Source organism: Solanum verrucosum, unplaced genomic scaffold, assembly GCF_900185275.1.
Source record: "Solanum verrucosum unplaced genomic scaffold, falcon-dt-bn FXZP01000035.1, whole genome shotgun sequence".
Lineage (NCBI taxonomy): Eukaryota > Viridiplantae > Streptophyta > Magnoliopsida > Solanales > Solanaceae > Solanum > Solanum verrucosum.
This window is the reverse complement of record NW_026020234.1, coordinates 449,142-468,396: the sequence shown is the minus strand read 5'-3', so window position 1 is coordinate 468,396 and position 19,255 is coordinate 449,142.

Here is a 19,255-nt window from a genome sequence, read left to right as displayed (position 1 = left end):
CTTAGGACTTCGTGTATGCGATAGCCGCCTGATTGTCACAATTATAGAATCATAGGACCCTTAGCAATATTCAAATGCTTAAAGAATCTCTTTAACCAAACAACTTTTTGTACTGCAGGCGCACAAACCACAAATTCAGATTCCATAATTGAGAGAGTTGTGCAAGTTTGTTTCTTACTTTTCAATGAAATAGCACCATCATTAAGTAAGAAAGCATAACTGCGTGTTGTTTTCTATCATTCCGGTCACCAGCTAAATCAACATATGTACAACCTCTTATGAATAAATAGTATCCACTATAACATAGTGAATGATCTTATGTTCCCTTCATGTATTGAAATATTCTCTTTACTGCTTTACAATGAGCTCTTCCATGTTGGATTGATACCTTCTTACCAAACTTACGACATAACAAATGTCTGGGCGAATACAAATCATAGCATGCATCAAACTCCCCACAACACTAGAATATGAAACTCTGGACATGTCTTCTTTTTCTTTTTCAGTCTTTGGGAAAGTTTCAAGGCTGAAAGTTTCACCCCTTACTATAAGAATATCCATGGATTAGCAACTATTCATTCGAAATACTTCCAATATTTTCTTTATGTACATTCCTTGAGATAAACTCAAAAAAAAAAAATCGAACGACACTATTAAAAAACTATGAATTATATAGGGATTAGTATGAAAATTTGCAAGAAAATAAGTTTCCTACGGATTTTCATACTGATCCCCAGGAAAATCCCTATGTAATTCACACTTTTCTTGTAGTGCAGTCTCTTTGGATCATAACACCCAATATATAGTCTGCTTCACCCATATCTTTCATATCAAACAATTTTGAAAGTCATGACTTGACAGTTTTCATATACTCCAAATTATTTCTAGCTAATATATTATCATATACGTAAAGAGAAATAATTACAAATTCTCTCTTTAACATTATCACATAAATGCAATAGTCGTCATTGATAATGGTGAAATCAAATGCCATCACCTCCTTATGAAATCTCAGGAACCACTGCCTTGAAAATTGCTTTAGGCCATACATTGATCCTATCAATTTACAAACTTTCTTTCCTTACCCTTTGACAATGAAACATGCTGGTTGTTCCATGTAGATTTCCTCGTTTAATTCTTCATCGAGAAATCGGTCTTCATATCCATTTGGTGTAATTCTAGATCTAAATGTGCAACAATAGCTAAAAGTAATCGTATGGAAGTAAACTTCACAACTAGTGAAAAAGTTTCCTCATAGTCTATTCCAACTTCTTGAGTAAAACATTTTGCTATCAATCGTGCTTTGTCTTTCTATTGACCAATCTAATTTTCATTTAACTTTGAGAATCCATTTATTCTCAATAGTTTTACGTTCCTTGGGAAAGTCAACTAGATCTCAGATTCTAAAAGACAGTGGATGTATCATACCATATCATCATATCATATATCACACACACACACACACACATATATATATATATATATATATTTCTCTAATAAATATTTGTATTAATAATAATAATAACAATAACAATAATAACAACAATAACATATTATTAATTTAATTAAATTAAGTTATTATTATTATTATTATTGTCACACCCCTTGTTCGCGTACGGAGGAGGAAGAGTTTTTTCTATTAAAGTGACGGTATTGATTAGGGATTTTTTTTTAGAGTCATCACTTGGAATTGAATTATGGGGTTCCAAGTCACCTTTTTCATTTTAATCCCTAATCAAAAGGAAATGACTCTTTATTTTTTGTTTGCGAACTAGAAATTCAGGTAAGGATTCTATTGATGGAGGGAAAGGTACTAGGCATCCCTCGAGTCCCATTGTTCTAGCACGGTTGCTTTTATTTACTTATACTTATCTTAAAATTTTATTTTATTTTTTGGAACCATTATTACAAGCCATTATGTGCTTGCATTTTTTTATTGTTGATCCTTTAGTTGGTCTTAACCAAGATGCGTACCCGCATTCCTGCTCTTGACATTTGGAGACATAAATGTCTTCTTATATCCCACCTAATACTTTTATCTATAAGTCTCTACTTTAGATTAATGAAAGCCAACTATATTATTGGACAAGGTGCGTCACCCGCATCCTTGTGTTTATTTTTTAATGTCTCAAAAAAGATGTGTAACCACATTCTTTATTCAAACAGGCTTTTGAAACGAGTTCTAAAACTCATCTAACGTTATAAGAAAATATAAGTTCTTTATGAATAAAATAAATATAAACTTCTAGGATACAATATAAAATTTTGGATTCTTTTGTGTTCTTTTATTTTTATTGACTCTTAATGTTAAAGTTAAAATTAGGCATACACATATTATATTTTTATTTTTTATTTTTTATCTTAATGTCAAAATTAGGCATACACATATTGTAATTTCTTACTAATCCAACAAAACATAATGAATCACTAAACAAATCGCATTCTTTATTGGACAAAATAATACAATAATAAAAAAAAATTCACCAAACAAAGCTACTTTCATTTAAAAAGAGATATAATAACTATCAAATTAATCATTTCAATCAAATTTATGAATAAAACAAAATATAAAAAAATCTATCATAAAATTACATCAAATTACATAAATAAATTAAGGAGATAAGGTAAAGTTGAATACCGCAAAATCTTTACCGAAACTCGATTAAAACACCCACAAGATTTTTATAGGTTGTTTGTGATGGTATCTGTATTTTTGTTGATATGAAAATAATGGGTAAGGAAGAAAAGATGTGAATGTATGATTATTGTTTGAAAGAAAAATAAAATGAAATGGGAGTGCTTTCTTCTGTTTTTTTTTGCTCGTGTAAGTGTTGTTGATTGTAGTGTTTTGATTTTTGATGTTGTGCCGAATGATATTTCTTTTCTTTCTTTTTGTGTTACTCTACGTGATTGTCCGTGTGTGTGTTAATGTGTTGTGCATATATGTTGTGTGGTATCTGTATTTTAGTGTGTATGTATGTAAGGGTGTTAGGGTGAGTGGTGAGTGGAGTGGGGTGTGTGGGGTAGTTGAATTGAAGGTGGGGTGAGGATAGATGTAGTGGGGTAGTGTGAGTAGTTTAGGTTATTATATTTTTTAAAATTAAATACATATATAAAAAATAATAATAATAATTAATTAATTATTCTGAAGTAATAAAATATAAGAAAAGTCAAATAGCTAGTCTAAAAATATAATTAAGAAATACTAGTTTATTTATTAAAATTTAAATTAAAAGAAAACATATATTTTTTTGTAGTTTTCAAATCTTTGAAAATAAACTTATTAAATATATTGAAAAAAGAAAATATTTAATTTAAATAAAAAAAATATTTAAACACCAAAAATGGTGTAAAATCTCAAGTTCGATAAAAAATAGTGTGTCTACAGTTTGCCCCTCTTTGACTGGAAACACGAAGAGTTTTTAGACAAAGAAGTAAACAATGCGGCAAATTTTGACCGGACTTTTATTTGAAAGAAAAAATCTATGCGACCAAGTCTTGGTTTTGGACATCCTACATATTTTCAGGTTATAAGGGAATCAAATCACATGTAGTTCAAGTAGTTGAAGAGATGAGTTGGAAGTTAAGTAAGGTTCCATCGAGGCTCCAGGTCGTGGTTCTTATTCCTACATAAAAAAAATGAAAGTGAATAGTCAAAAGGAAAATAAAAGTACAAGCTCCTATCTAAGCTCTTATCTATGCAGCTTCTTTTGAGTCTACACTTGAGTCTTGACTTTCAGATATCACCTTGATTTTTTGGGTGAGTATTTTGATCTTGAATTGAATTCGATTCTTAACTTGTAACTTAAAGTGAGTTTTTGGCACTCTTCGAAATGACAATTTGAATATGTTCATGAATGACTGCATGTTTTCTTGATCAGAAGCTAAATAGAAATAGTTGTCAGGAAGTCAGGCTGCTACATGCATTGAAGAAGTTGATTCTGGCTATCGTGGGATTGATCATTCTAAAAAGAGTTGAAACTTTGTTCTTGAATTTCAAATCCATGTTTCGCTTGAAGAAACCTGAAAACCATCACAAAGAAATGAAATAAACAAAAATTTTCCCCAGTTTTTATTGGAATAATTTTGTGAGTTATTAGCAAATGTAAATTAATATACTCAGACTAGGAAATGCTTATCCTAGGAGAAAAAAATTGTCTCAAACTAGGAAGTGTTTCTCCTAGAAGAAAGTAAACAAATTCCATTATGTAGGAGAGTCTTGCTAATCCCATTGTCCAAGAGGGTCCTGCTAATCTAATAGCCATTGTTTAGGAAGGTCCTACTACTCTAATCCCTATTGTCCAGGAGGGTCCTACTACACTAATTCCATTGTTTAGGAGGGTCCTGCTACCTTATTTTCCATTGTTTAGGAGGGTCGTGCTACTCTAATTCCTATTGTATAGGAGGGTCCTGTTACACTAATTCACATTGTTTAGGAGGGTCCTTCTACTGTAATTCCCATTGTTTAGGAGGGTCCTGCTACACTAAATCCCATTTTCCAGGAGGGTCCTGTTACACAAATTCCCATTATTTAGGAGAGTCCTGCTACACTAATTCCTATTGTTTAAGAGGGTCCTAATACACTAAATCCCATTGTCCAGGAGGGTCCTGCTACACTAAATTCCACTATTTAGGAGGTTCCTGCTACTGTATTTCCCATTGTCCAGGAGGGTCCTGCTACACTAATTCCCATGGTTTAGTCTTCCTACACTACTTCCCATTTTTTAGGAGGGTCATGCTACTCTAATTCTCATTGTCCAAGAGGGTCCTTCTACACTAATTCCCATTGTTTAAGAGGGTCCATGCCATACTACATCCCATTATTTAGGAGGGTCCTGCTAGTCCCATTATTCATGCAGGTCTTTCTAGTGTCCCATTTTCCAGGAAGGTCCTTGCTATACTACGTCCCATTATTCATGAGGGTCCTACTAGTGTCCCATTATCCAGGGGTCTTTCTATACTACATCCCATTATTCCGGACGGTCCTACTAATCCCATTATCCAAGAGGGTCCTGCAAATGTCCCATTATCCAGGAGGGACCTTGCTATACTATGTCCCATTATTCAACAGGTCCTGCTAGTCCCATTAACACGGAGGATTCTGCTAGTGTCTCATTATTCATTAGGGCCTTTCCAATACTATGTCCCATTATTCAAGAGACTCCTTCAAGTTCCATTATCCAAGAGCGTCCTGGTAGTGTCCCATTAAACAGGAGGGCCCTTGCTATACTACGTCCCATTTTTTAGGACGTCCTGGTAGTCCCCTTTTCCAGGAGGATCCTGCTACACTAATTCCCATTGTTTAGGAGGGTCCATGCTATACTAAATCCCATTATTTATGAGGGTCCTGCTAGTCCCATTATTCATGAGGGTCTTTCTAGTGTCCCATTTTCCAGGAGGGCCCTTGTTAAACTACGTCCAATTATTCATGAGGGTCCTACTAGTGTCCCATTATCCAGGGGGCTTGCTATACTACATCCCATTATTCCGGACAGTCCTACTAATCCCATTATCCATGAGGGTCCTGGAAGTGTCCCATTATCTAGGAGGGACCTTGCTATTCTATGTCCCATTATTCAACAGGTCCTTCTAGTCCCATTATCCCTGAGGATTCTGCTAGTGTCCCATTATTCATGAGGGCCTTTCCAATACTACGCCCCATTATTCAAAAGACTCCTTCAAGTCCCATTATCCAAGAGCGTCCTGGTAGTGTCCCATTAAACAGGAGGGCCCTTGCTATACTACGTCCCATTTTTCAGGAGGTCCTGGTAGTCCCATTTTCCAGGAGAATCCTGCTAGTGTCCCATTATCCAAGAGGGCCCTTGCTGTACTACGTCCCATTATTCATGAGGGTCTTGTTAGTGTCCCATTATCTAGAAGGGACCCTTGCTTTTCTATGTACCATTATTCAGGAAGGTCCTGCTAGTCTCATTATCAGGAGGGTCCTACTAGTGTCCTATTATCCAGGACGACCCTTGCTATACTATGTCCCATTATTGAGGAGGGTCCTGCTAGTCCCATTGTCCAGGAGGGTCCTGCTAGTCCCATTGTCCAGGAGGGTCCTGCTAGTATCCCATTATCCAGGTACTACGTCCCATTATTTAGGAGGGTCCTACTAGTCCCATTATCTTGGAGTGTCCTGCTAGTGTCCCATTATCCATGAGGGCCCTGCTACACTACGTCCCATTATTTATGAGGGTATCCTATTATCTAGGAGGGCCCTGCTACACTACGTCCAATTATTCAGGAGGGTCCTGCTAATCCTATTATGAGGAAGGTCCTTCTAATCTAAATCTCATTATGTAGGAGGGTCCTGCTAATCTCATTGTCTATGAGGGTCCTGCCAGTCCCATTATCAGGATGGTCTGTGTAACGACCCTAAAAACGAACTAGTGAAACTAGAGCCGCACATGTGAGTTTAGAGTTGAGTACTTGATTAAATGATGAGAAATGACTTTGACGTCCGGAAACTAGTCATTTGAACTAGTGAGTTGTAAGGTTCAACTTTAAATGGTCATATCTTTTAACTCAAAATGAATTAGGTGGACCTTTACCTTTTCAATTAAAGGTCTTTGAGTCCTCCTTCCAACGCCACCGAGTTTGCCCAATTCCGACCTTGGAGTAAAAAGTTATGCCCGAAATAGTGAAGCACTATCCAAAAGGACGAGTTTAGACGGGTTTAGTGAACACTTTTAAGTTTAACTTTGTGGGTCCTTAATTCTTTTCCTAAGTTGAGTTCCTATTATTCTTTGCCTTTCCTAGCAATTATAAAGCCCCTTTTTGACCAAAATTATTTCATTTAAGTAACTCCAATTAGAATAAAGAAAGAAACCCACCTCCTCTCAAATATCTTTCTCTACTATCCTCCATTGATGAAGGTCAAGAACTAGGAGCTAGGGTTTGACGATTATAAGGTGGTTCTTTCTCAAATTTCTTGGGGATTCTTAGTTAAGGTATGGGGACTCTTTATCTTTGATTCCTTTTTCAATCAAAGAGCTAATTCAAAGTATTTTCAAAGTTCTTCAAAAATCCTAAAGTCCTAATTTCGATTCTAGTATGGGTTCTTGCATAAAATAAGTTTTAAATGATGATTTATATTGTTATTAATGATTATTAATGGTTTTTATAAAGAAATCCCCATGAACCCATGTTTTTCTCAAATTCTCTAAATTTCACCATAAAGTGGGTGTATTGATTTTGAGTAGATGATTATAGAATTATGTTTAGTATGGTATGGGTTGTTCATATATGGTATTGTATGTGTTGAATTGTGAAGAATTGATGTTGAATTGAAGGATATGAGATTTGTGCCTTGAATGGGCAAATAGTGAATCGGTCCTTATGTTGATTATTGGATTATGTTTAGCTTGTATTGTATAGCTAAATTCTACTATTATCTATGTTATTCTATTGTGATATTATGGAGAATTAAGGATGGTGATTTTGGCTTGGAAAGGATGGTAAGTTGACCTATTTTATGAATAATGTTGAATTAGTAGGGAAATGAGTAATGTTGGTTATGGCTTTGGAGAATGGTAAGATGGCTTGATCTCTTAATATTGCTATAATTGCTTCTTAGGTTGGATGTACCTTTGGTGGAAGTTGCTTGTTGCTTTGGAATTATGATTGTGGCAATGAAGGGCATTGTATGAGTATTGTTGTATTGTTGTGTTATTATATATAAATGAGGCTATATGTAAAGTCCTATATGAAGCTATATGTCAAGTTTTATGTGAAGCTATATGTGAAGGCATGATGTGAATGAGTTTATGTGATCTTATGATGATCCTATGTAAAGTGTATAGCATTGTGATTTAAAGTATGATTTTTCATGATGTATATATGAAATGATGTTGGATTATGAAGTATCCTTAGATGATAATGTTGTGACTTGGTTGGTAGACTAAAGTATCTCTCTTTGTTACTTAAAGTCTTGAATGCATGAATGTGTGAACTGGGCTAGAACTAAGAAATGGTTCCCTTTCTATAAATGCTAAAAGAGGAATTCTAGGCAAAGACTTGAATCGGCAAAACTAAGAAATGGCGCCCTTTCATAAGTCTAGCTTTCCTAGGTAAATGTATAACCTTGAAGGATGGGCCTTAGGGCGAAGTTCCCTTCTTGAGTGAGATGATAGACTTAGAGATGGATGGAGCCGGAACGGCATGATAATCCTTATCTAAGAAAGTCAAATGAGCTATCCTTATGAACCTTGATTGGCCATAACTAAGAAATGGGGCCTTTCTTGGGAAGAGATACTATGAGTTGGTTGAACTAGAAAAGGAACCCTCTCTAGTACATATGTAAATGAAAATACTCTATGGGAAACAAGGCTAGCACCGAGTGGATGTGGTTAGGATGGTGGCCCTACTTGAGTATGAGACTAGGGCACAATGAACTTCCTTGTACATCCCCTAAACCATGTGCCTACATGGGTTGCTTACTAGTTCTACCTTTGGCAAGTAGAACAACCTCCACGGAGTAGGATAGACTCTGGATTCCATACCTAGATAGTATGGTCTATGTCGGTTATGCCTATTCCCATCATGTGGGATGTGCACTCTAGTTATTGGATTGGTTCTACAACGTGTAGGTAGTAGTATAGGATGCTATCTTCACATGGCACGAGTAGGCTTTGAAGATACTAAAGTGAGTTCCCTAAGTCCAACGACTATTATGTGAAAGTCCCCTTATGTGCTTGAATGTCTCCAAAATGGTTTCTTAAAGAATATTGGTCTATTGATGTTATGTTGTAAAGGAAATGTCCTTATCTAAGGTAATCTTGGGTAACACTTAAGTGTGCTTGAAGAGGTTGTATGGGCAGTCACTTCTTGTTTCACTCAAGTGTGTCTTAAGGTTATATTAGGTAGAGGTCCTATGGTAATGAAATGACATGTGTTCTTTTAAAGTTAAGCATGAGTTGTATATGGACATATGTTGAGTATATGTATGGTTGGCTATGGTCTAATATGTTAATGTTGACTTGTATTATGTCTCTTATACTTGTAAAGGAAAGGTTTTATCAAATGATATGAAAGCATTTACTTCCTTGAAAATGTCCTTTTCGGCATGTTTTTGCATGGTCTCCATACTTAGTACTTAATTGTGCTAACCCCTTTCTTTTCCTTTTTGGACTAAAGTGTAGGGATTTGGAGATGATGACATGTCATGGCTATTTGATAGGTTTCTAAGTGTTGAAGATGAAGACTTGGTAAGTCCTCATAGATTCGAGGACAATACCCAATATGTTCTTTTGTCTTTTTAGTATTTTTTAAGTTGTGTATGGGATTAGTCCCGAATTTTGTACTCTAAAGTATTAGCTGGTTTTGAGACATCAAGTATAAAGTCTAGAAAGTCTTCCGCTTGCTATATTTTTTTTATGAAATGTTTTCTTGGTAAAGAAAGTTTTAAATTCCTTATGGTTTTAGTGTCTATGCGATGAATGAATGCTAAGAGGCTTGTATTAGACCTCTTCGAGGTTGAGTACGCTGGTTACGACTAGGGGTGCTCTCAGGTCGTGACAGTCTACTAATCCCAATATGAGTAGGGTCCTGCTAAACCTATTGTCCAGGAGGGCCCTGCTAATTCTAAATCTCAGTACTCAAGAATCTATATATAATAGGAGAAGAAAAAGTGACACGTGTCAGCACCACAAAAAAAGAATTTGTGAATTATTAAAATAATTTTAAATATAAAAATCTAAATCTAAAAATAAAAATTGCAATCACTAAAAAAACGGTCAGAATTTTTGTAAACAGATTTAATTTTTATAAAAATATAATTTATAAATTAGTAAAAAACTGATTTTTTTAATATACCACTGATTCAATATTTAAAAAAAAAACATATTTATAAACTTTTTTAAAACATAAAACGACAACTCCATATGTCCTCAGTATATAACTTTTAAATTTATTTTTTTAAAACCATTTAATGTAGGAAAAATTCAATATTTTTTTTTAAAAAAAAACAAATTTATAAACTTTGCCATATTTCTTTATTAATATTTTAAAACACAATAAGAATTTAAATGCAGTTTCAAAACTTCCTTTTACATTCCAACTTATATACAAACTCTAAAAATTAATCAACAAAATATTAATAAGATATTTTTAAAATCTGAAAATAAAAATAAAAATAAAAATTTTGATTGTCAATTTAATTTGGCCAGTTTCTTTTGAAAACTAAATAAAATTGTAAACATAATAGAACATGCATTTACATTTAAGCAGTAGCAAACCCAATTCATTTGATTTGAACCAATTTTAAAAAGTTTTTTTATAGATACATTATTTAATTTGTTTTCAAATCATGAAAAGAAAAAAAACATTTTTGTGATTTTCTTTTTATGCCTGTTTTTAAAAATAATAAACAAAAATTTTCACACACATTTTTCAAATATAAAATAAAATAAAAATAAATTGAGAAGGATGTTATAAATATAAATAGATTATAAAAATTAATGTAGTTAATTTTAATTTTGAATTGAAACTGTTTGTGATTCTTATTTAATTGGACGTAGCAAAACAAATAAAAAGTAAAGCACACGATGCATACATGTCTAATTTTGAATTCAAATTTAAACTTGCAGTAGTTATCAGATTATAAATTATTTTGAATTGATTTCTTAATTTTTTAAAAAAAATCTATATCCCTAACGCCTAAACAAAGAAACGGAAACAAAATTAGGTAGGAAAAAATAAATTGCCTAAAATAACTATCATGTTGCAAAAAATAAAAAATTACTGATTTTATCCCTTACAAACTGTCACTTTATTCAGGTTAAATTTAGTTTGTGTGCCACATTCAACAACAATATCATCAAAATTTCTCTGTAAGTATTTTCAAAAGATTCAAATTTGTTATCTCTGCTTAAAATTGTCATCGAATTTGCTTTCTGATTCATATGTTTTTGTTTAAGTTGCCATATGCAACAATGACATGATTCTCAAAAATCAATACAAATGTTGTCCCACAATATATGTAGAAGTTTCATATGGTGAGTATCCTATTTATTATTGTTATTATTATTATTATTATAGTTATTTATTTCTATTGATTCCTCAATTAAAATTCTGGATGAAGATGTTTTAGTAGATCTTTTTTTTTTTTAATATAATGGGCTAAAGAATAAGAAAATCAAGTGCACACATCAATGGTATTTCAAAATCTTATCTATTGTAGCAACAAACTGATATGATATTTAAATTTAAATTTGAACGAAATTTGAATTGACATGAAGATCCATCCCTTCAGCGATATATACATTGTTGCAACCAAAATAACAAAATGCATAAAATATTGTTTTTTTTCCAGTTTTTTAAAGGTTAGTAACCAATTAAATAATTGCTAATTGCTAATGTTGAAAATAAAAATAAGGAAAAAAAACATAAAAAATTGAAGGATAAGACTTATTTGAAGTTGAATTGATCCAGATTCACATACAAAATTTAAAATTATTATGTATTCTTAAAATGGAGATAAGATGAATATTTATTTTGTTGTTGAAAAAATACCAAATTATTTCTCATTTGAGAAGACAGATGAAATTTTATTGAGGATTTAAGAGATAAACATAATTCAATCCTAATAGATTCAACTATACAAATATTTAAATGGACTAATACAAGTGATTGCAATTTGTAACCAATTAAATAATTGCTAATTGCTAATGTTGAAAATAAAAATAAGGAAAAAGTGCATAAAAAATTGAAGGATAAGACTTATTTGAAGTTTAATTGATCCAGATTCACATACAAAATTTAAATTATGTATTCTTTAAAGTTAAAATGGAGATAAGGTGAATATTGTTTTTTGTTGTTGAAAAAATATCAAATTATTTCTCATTTGAGAAGACAGATGAAATTTTGTTGAGGATTTAAGAGATAAACATGTTTCAATCCTAATAGATTCAACTATACAAATATTTAAATGGATTGATATAAGTGATTGCGATTATTATGTGCTTAACTTTACTCTTAGAACATTCAATTTTGATTTATTACATGATGCTTTATTTGAGTCGGATGTTACAAGCTTATACATAAATTGAATTGAAGTAACAATTTTTGAATTTGATATGCATGTTATTATTGCTTCTTGGATCAAAGCGTTACGTTGTGCACTCATTCTAAACACGTTAGTGAGGACCTATTAACCATATGTTTATTTGATTATAGTTGCTTGATATATAGAATTTACTTTTTTTTAAAAGTTTGTGAAACAACGATAATTATTTTTTTAGCATTTATCGTATAGCGGGCTGTTTTCTCACTTTATTACTATGTAATTGCTATAAAAGATTTTCTATCTCAAATACATGACAATTGCTACAAAACTCATAAAGTTTTTTTGGTACTAAATAAAAGGAAACTATAACATAAAAATTATATTTGATGAGTGCATTTAAAATTTATTTTCTTTAAATTTAATAATAATTTTGTAATTGAATATATTGTATAGAAACATAAGATGATAATTAGATATCTTTGAACTCAATATGTCCTGATGTATTTAACCAAATAAAATCACAGTCATAAGTTAACATAATAAAATCCGCGCATCGCGCGGGCACGGATACTAGTATCTTACTAAACAAAATCATCATTTGGAATCACCACAACATTTTTTTATTTTTAGCCCAGTTTGCACCAATTTTTTTTCTATGTGTTATTAGCATAACAAATACCTATAAAAAAAATACACGACAATATGCAATTAGAGAGTTTGTTCCCTAGAAATAAAAGATGATAGGGTCTTTATTCCCTAGATTGCCTCTAGTGTAATGACCGGGTCCCATCGTTATAGAAATGCCAACTTGGGAAAATTTTGGGTTAAAAAACTTTTTCGTAGTATTTGGATTTTTCCCAACCTAGTCCAGATTTGGCCAAAATAAGAGTGTGTGAGGTCTAGGTAAATCTGGAAGCGATTGGTTGATCTAATTATGAATTTGATCACATGAGTAGATAGATAAGTCGTTAAGGAAGTTGTACGACCTTATGTAATTTAATTCAGGCGAGTAGAACACTCGAAATTGATCTTAGCGTGAACGAGTAGTTTCCAAGTGTCGTTTATTGAAGGTGTGTTGTAAAATGGGAGTTTGGAATTCCTAAATCGACTAACTGGTTCTATGCAATCCGATGGCAGGGATTTCTGCCACCAAGGCTCGGCCGCTGCAGCGGGGTGAGTACCGCCATAGCGGTTCCGACGCGACTTAAGTCGAAAATAAACCCCAAAATGTTTTTATTCTGCACTTTTCAACTTTGAGACTAAGGAGACGAACCCAAGGCTTTTCTTGAAAGTTTTCCACCATTCTTGAGGCAAAAGGTAAGATTTTCACTCCCGAATCCGTTTATCGATCCGTAAAACATAATCTAATGGGCAATTATCGATGGGGGAGGGCTTTGATCTGGAAATTATGGTGGAAAATGCCCTAATCTAGGTATTCAGATCATGGGTATGATCTAGGGTTGATAGAATTGTTACTAATTTGGGTAATTAGTGATTATTTATTGATTTCCGTGTTATATTGATTGTTTGTAGACCAAGATCAAGCGAAATGAATTCGGAAAGGGAAGAATCAAGTTTCTTAGGGTTTCAAGTTTTTTTTGAAGTAGGTGATGGTTATGATTCTATGATTGTGTGATGTATGTTTGTTCTTGCTTCATTATGATAGATGTATGTATACGAATGCTGCATTATTGATTACATTAATTGTAAATGAGGATATATGAATGATGAATACCATGAATCATGACTTGATTGTATGATTATGAGAATGTACTTTGTGTTTGTGATTGTGGCTTGTTGAATGGATCGGTTGTTGCATTCCGACACACTAACTTGGATCGGTTTCCACGTTCCCACATAATAATGGGATTGATTGCCACTCTTTGACATAATCATTGGATCGGGTACCACATTTCGGTATGCTAACAGTTTGGGTTTGGGTTCCATGAAATGACCAATAATTTGATATGACTGTGTATCTTGAGAAATGTGAAAAATGTACTTTGTTCGTAAATGTTGATAATATTGTATATGTTCGATAAATGCATGTGATTATATTGTTGTAATGGTTTATGTATGTTGCACTTACTAGGATAGCCTCATGATCCTACCAGTACACTGTGGTTGTTTACTGATATTGCACTTGCTCTTTTTTTGTTGAGTACAGGGCATCTTCAAACGGCTATTAACATACCTCAATTAGAAGATCAGTGATCGTCGATCGAATTCAAGGGTAAGCCAGTTCTTTCGGGCTCCCATGAGATCTCCTTTCATCTATATCCATATTTCAGACTTAGTTATTAGTAGATTTGTTTGGGGTTGTAACCCTTCTTGTTTAGACTTTTGGTTCATTGTTAGAGTTTTGGTCATTGACTTTCAGGTTCTAGGCATTACTTCCACAATGTTAGTTTTGTTGTTAGACTCTTGTTTAGAGTTTATGGGAACTATATTTTCTTTCCTTAGCATTTAACTTGCTTCCGTAACTTAAATGCCTTAGTATTTTGTTTAACTTGCTTAGATAATTAGTATTAATGGTTCTCCCACCAGAGTGTTAGTGTTGGTGCCAATCACGACAGTCTGGGTCGTGAAAAAGTTGGTATTATGGCCTAGGTTCGTTGATCTTGATGTACCAGAATGAGTCAAGTAGAGTCTTGCGGAACGGTATAGAGACGTCTGTACTTTTCTTCGAGAGGCTATTAGACTTTAGGAAATCTCTCTGATTTCTCGTCTCCTTTCGTTCTATAACTTGATTCCAATTGGTATTTGTCGACTCGAATTGGTATTTAACCTCCTTCACTCTTATGTCCGCACATGGTTAACACTAGAGTCAACGTCGTCAGGTTCGTAGCTCTCATGAATGCTCCAGCTAAGGAATCTGCAACGAGAAGTCGCGATCGAGGCATGGGTAGACTAAGAGCGAGGGGTAGAGGTCGAGGAAGGGTGGTGCCTACCAGAGATGGGGTATTAATCAAAAATGTTCCCCAAAACGAGGCACCTCACGTACATCATGAAGAGATAGAAGAGAATATTGAAGTTGAAAATGTTGAGGAGGTTGGACAAGAAGAAGAGGTACATGCTGAGACAACATGTATTCCTCCCATATACCCAATGTTAGCTGAACAGATCATGTCATTTTTGAAAGGATTGGCTGGTCCTGGAGTGCTTCCATCTGTTCAAGAAACACAAGGTCCCGCCAATCCCCCTATTGCTATCACTACTCCCAAGGTGGGTGGAATTGTAGGTACAAATGCTTTGTTCCATCCTTTGTTGGGATCTGTTATGATTGGTAATGAGCATGAGATGTTAAATAAGTTTTTGAACTTGAAATCGCCGGTGTTCCTTGGTTCTGAGAGTGAGGATACATATGAGTTCATCCTAGATTTCTATGAAAGGCTTTTTAAATTGGGAATTGTCCATCAGCATGGGGTTGAGTTCATGATGTTTCAACTTCAAGGTGAGGCTAAGTACTGGTGGAGAGCTTAAATGGAATGTAGATCTTCAGTTTTCTCTCCACTTACTTGGACTTAGTTTCATGCCTTGTTCTTTCTATGTGCCTAGGACTTTGAGAGGACACAAAAAGGATGAGTTCATGGCTTTGGAGCAAGGGGGTATGTATGTGGATTCATATGAGGCCAAGTTCCATACTTTGTCTAGATATGCTACACAATTGGTGACTACTGAGGAATAGAGGATCCGCCTATTTGTTAAGGGGCTAAATTCAGAATTGTAGGTATTGTCTATTCATATGACCTTTGCAGGGAGAAGCTTTATTAATGTGACAGACTTTGTTAAGAAAGTGGAGAGGGTGAGGCAAAATGCTCAGGCTAAGGCATTGACAAAAAGGGTAGAGAACTCGGGTAACTTTCACGGTTCTTACTCCAAAGGGGCAGGGAGGCCAACGCTTGTAGCTATGCCCATTCAGTCTGCCATGCCCGGCTCTACAGGTAATTACGCAGAAACTCCACCTTATAATTTGATTCAGGATAGTTAGGGAGTCCCGCCGCAGATGGGCAACAAACCATCTTTTGATCGTACTTCCTACAATTGTGGAGAACCTGGGCATATGAGAAGAGATTATCCCTACCTGCACATGATGGATTCCGCGCAGCAGCAGACTAGAGCAGTGGTACGAGTGTGAAATTGTAATAATGGTCAAGGGCGTCCACAAGGTTGGCGAGAAGGTAATCAACGAGGCCATGGGGGTAGAGAAAATGGTAACGCATGAAGAAGTATGTGTAGCCAAGCAGGGAAGTAGCTCGTCAAGATGATATGGCTCAGTGTTACGCCTTTCTAGACAAGAATGAGGCAGAGGCGTTTGACACACTGATCACATGTACTATTCTAGTTTGTGAACAGATGACTAATGTGTTATTTGATTCGGGTTCTACTTATTCATATGTATCTGTGAGATTTGCCACAGAATTTGCTATGATTTGTGATATACTTGATGCCCCCATCCACGTTTCTACCCCAGTCGGAAAGTCTGTCATAGTTACCCATGTCTATCGTGCCTGTCCTATTTTGTTTAGGGTTTTTATACTTGGGCTGATTTGGTGATTTTTTATATGACTAACTTTGATATAATCTTAGGCATGACTTGGTTGTCCCCCTATTATGTTGTGATTAATTGTTATACTAAGTCTGTAACTCTAGAAATTCCAGGAAGGGAAAAGTTAGAGTGGGAAGGGGTGTACAAACCTAAGCAAGCTAAGATCATATCCTCCATTCGGGCTAGGAAACTGGTAGGGCAGGGTTGTTTGACTTATTTGTCTCATATGCGGTATGTTGAGGTTGAGTCTCCATCTATTCAGTCTATTCATGTGGTGTCAAAATTTAGAGAAGTGTTTCCTAATGACTTGCATGGTATGCCTTCGGATAGAGATATAGATTTCTACATTGATTTAGAACCTGGTACTCATTCCATTTCCATCCCTCCATATCGCATGGCTCCGACGTAATTAAGAGAGCTTAAGGCTCAAATCCAAGAACTTCTTGATAAAGGATTTATTCATCCTAGTGCTTCCCCGTAGGGTGCTCCTATATTGTTTGTTAAGAAAAATGATGGTAATTTGAGGATGTGTATAGATTATCGACAATTGAGTAGGGTCACCATTCGAAATAAGTACCCTTTGCCTTGAATTTATGATATTTTTGACCAATTGCAAGGTGCATCAGTGTTCTCTAAGATTGATCTAAGGTCGGGTTACCACCAGTTGAAAATTAGGCCTGAGGATGTGCCCAAGACAGTGTTTAGAACCCGCTATGGGGACTTTGAGCTTCTGGTTATGTTATTCGGGTTGACTAATGCGCCTGCAACTTTCATAAGTTTGATGAATGGGGTGTTCAAGCCATTTCTTTATTCGTTTTTTATAGTCTTTATTCATGATATTTTGGTCTATTCAAAAAATGAAGAAGAGCATGTCGACCATCTTCGTATTGTTCTGGGTGTTCTTGGGAAACAAAGGTTGTATGCTACATTTTATAAGTGTGAATTTTGGTTGAATTCAGTTGCATTTTTGGGGCATATAGTTTCAAAAGAGTGGTTAATGGTAGATTCCCAAAAGATTTAAGCGGTTAAGAATGGGGTTCGGCCTAGGTATGTGATGGAAGTTAGGAGTTTTGTGGGGCTAGCTATATACTTTCATCGATTTTTGAAGAATTTTGCACCCATTGGCAGTCGCTTGACAAATTTGACCAAAAAAAGGTACCATTTGAATGGAATGAAAAGTGTGATGAGAGCTTTCAAAAGCTGGAGACTCTCTTGACCACCGCACCTATTCTAGCATTACCGGTAGAAGGTAAAGAATTTATTGTTTATTATGATGCTTCACATTCCGGTTTAGGTGTTGTGTTGATGTAGATAAGAATGTTATAGCTTATGTATCACGTCAATTGAAGGCGCATGTGAAAAATTATACAACACATGACTTGGAGTTGATAGCGATAATGTTTGCTCTTAAGATCTGGCGACATTACCTCTATGGTGTTAAATGCGAAGTGTTTAGGGATCATCGTAGTTTGTAGCATGTGTTCACTCAAAAGGATCTGAATTTGAGACAGCGAAGGAGGATGGAATTACTCAAGGATTATGATGTCACCATTCAATACCATCCGAATAAGGCTAATGTAATGGCAGACTCTTTAAGTCAAAAGACGGTATGTAGGGGTAGTTAAGCTTGCTTGAGTGTAACTAGACGACCTTTGGCTAAGGAAATCCAGACCTTGGAGTCTAAATTCATGCAGTTGGGCATCTAAAAAAGAAGTGGGATGTTAGCTAGCATTGAGGTTAGGGCCACGTTCATTTAGGATATCAAGGCCAAACAATTTGAGGATGAAAATTTGAATGAACTTAAGAAGAAGACCGTGATTGGTAAGGCACAAGAGACCACTCGTGATGTGGAAGGTGTACTTAGTTTTAAATGGAGGCTTTGTGTTCGTCGAGTTGATGACTTGATTCAAAAGTTGTTGATAGAATCCCATTCGCGATATTCTATTCATCCGGGGGTGACAACGATGTATCGAGATATAAAGTGAGTTTATTGGTGGCCGGGCATGAAGAAGTATATAGTGGAGTCCGTGGCTAAGTCCCAAAATTGCAAACAAGTGAAGTATAAACACCAAAGGCCTGCGGGTTTGCTTCAAAGAATGTAAATTCTGAAATGGAAATGGGGGAGGATAGCCATGCATTTTGTAGTTGGTTTTCCCATGACTTTGGGGAAGTTTGTTTCTATTTGGGTAGTGGTTGATATATTGACTATGTCAGCCAATTTTATTTTGGTAAGAATAGATTATAATGTTGAACAATTGGGGAAAGTTTATGTGAAAAAGATAGTGAGGCTGCATGGGGTGCCCTTCTCTATGATCCCAGACCGTGGTACCCAATTCACATCCAAGTTTTGGAGGAAATTGCTTGATTAATTGGGCACACAACTCACTTTTAGTACATCCTTCCATCCACAGACGAAAGGACAATCAGAGAGGACTATTTAAGTGTTAGAAGACATGTTGAGGGCATGTGTGATTGATTTTGGCGGGCATTGGGCAAAGTTCTTACCTTTGTGTGATTTCTCTTATGATAATAGTTATCACTCCAACTTTGATATGGAACCGTTTGAGGCATTATATAGGAGGGGATGTAGATCACCCATAGGATGGTTCGAGGCTAGAGATGTGAAAACTTTAGGGGTTGATTTAGTGAAGGATGCTCAAGATATGGTGAGGGGTATTAAAACTAAGCTTTTAGCAGCC